The 1,219-nt window shown below is 30.7% G+C and overlaps 1 non-coding gene across 1 annotated transcript; it reads right to left on the bottom strand.

The window, feature by feature from the left end:
- Positions 1 to 359: 359 nt before the first annotated feature.
- LOC126025237 (U6 spliceosomal RNA) lies at positions 360 to 466 on the bottom strand. The gene has a single exon (XR_007501277.1). It is a non-coding gene; the product is annotated as a U6 spliceosomal RNA (small nuclear RNA).
- Between the last annotated feature and the right edge of the window lie 753 nt (positions 467 to 1,219).

The following is a 1,219-nucleotide window of genomic DNA, read 5'->3' as shown; positions in this document are numbered from 1 at the left end:
TATGGACATGAAAACTATTATCCTGAGTGAAATAAGTCAGAGAGAGAGAGAGAGATAAACACAGAATAGTCTTATTCATCTGTGGAATATAATAAAAATAAAAGACAATATGACAGTACTACCCAGAGAAAATAGACATATGGCCAAAAGGACCAGCCCATGATATGAAGCTTACCACAAAGAGTAGGTTTTGCAGTTAAGTTAGAGAAATAACTCCACTAACAACAACCATGACAATGATAGTAAGAGAGAGAAATATTGTGCATGTCATGAAGATAGGCAGGGGATGGAGAAGGAGGGAAATGGAGGGCATTTATAGTGAGAAAATTGCACTTTTGAAGAGAAGTGTACGTTCTATTACTAAAACGCAGCAATGAACATTTTTGCTTGTCATCCTTGAGCAAGGGCCATGCTATTCTTCTCTGTATCTTTCCAATTTTAGTGTATGTGCTGTCGAAGTGAGCACAACTATGAACATTTTTGTAACCAAGGAGCTTAAATAAAGTAATTTTTTAAGAGAGAGAAAAAGAAATAATGAAGTGTTAAAGGTATATTCTGCATTCTGATAGTTCTTATATTTCTAACAACAATCAATTGACTATCAAAAATTATTCTTTTGTTAAATTGCATTAATTAGTAATTAATTTATAAAGATCTATTTAGTAGATATACAGTCTCTATAGAGTATATATGTGTTTATATACATTATAATACAATATACTATACATTGTTGTATAATAAATTATAATACATTAGTATATTACATATTAAAATTCAATATATACATTGTAAATATATGCACATATATGAATATATGCAGTAAAATGATATATAAGTATATATGTAGTATTTATAAAATATTAGAAGGGTTAACTTGAATGGAAGGCTCAGAGGCAAATTTTTTTGAGAACCTTCTAAACTGAGAGCTGAAAAGTAAATCTTCATATACAAAGTGGATACCCAGAAGATAAGTGTTTGAGTTACAAGAAGATTACTCAATTATGCAGCCTTCCTGATTGTGTAGACTAGATGATGCTCTCTATAGTTCTAACTCACTGCACACACTGCTCCTACCAGTCACAATGGTGTATGTGATTAAGGTAGAATATTATACCAAATTTACCATTGCTCATAGAAAAAGAGCTCTGGAATCCCAATGAAATGGAATTTCTAAAGAAGATATTCAAAGGCCTGAAGAAAACATTAAAAAGATTTTAAA

Source organism: Suncus etruscus, chromosome 12 (genome assembly GCF_024139225.1).
Source record: "Suncus etruscus isolate mSunEtr1 chromosome 12, mSunEtr1.pri.cur, whole genome shotgun sequence".
In the NCBI taxonomy this organism is placed as follows: domain Eukaryota; kingdom Metazoa; phylum Chordata; class Mammalia; order Eulipotyphla; family Soricidae; genus Suncus; species Suncus etruscus.
The sequence above is the reverse complement of the archived record's forward strand: the minus strand, read 5'-3'. Positions and strand labels throughout refer to the sequence as shown.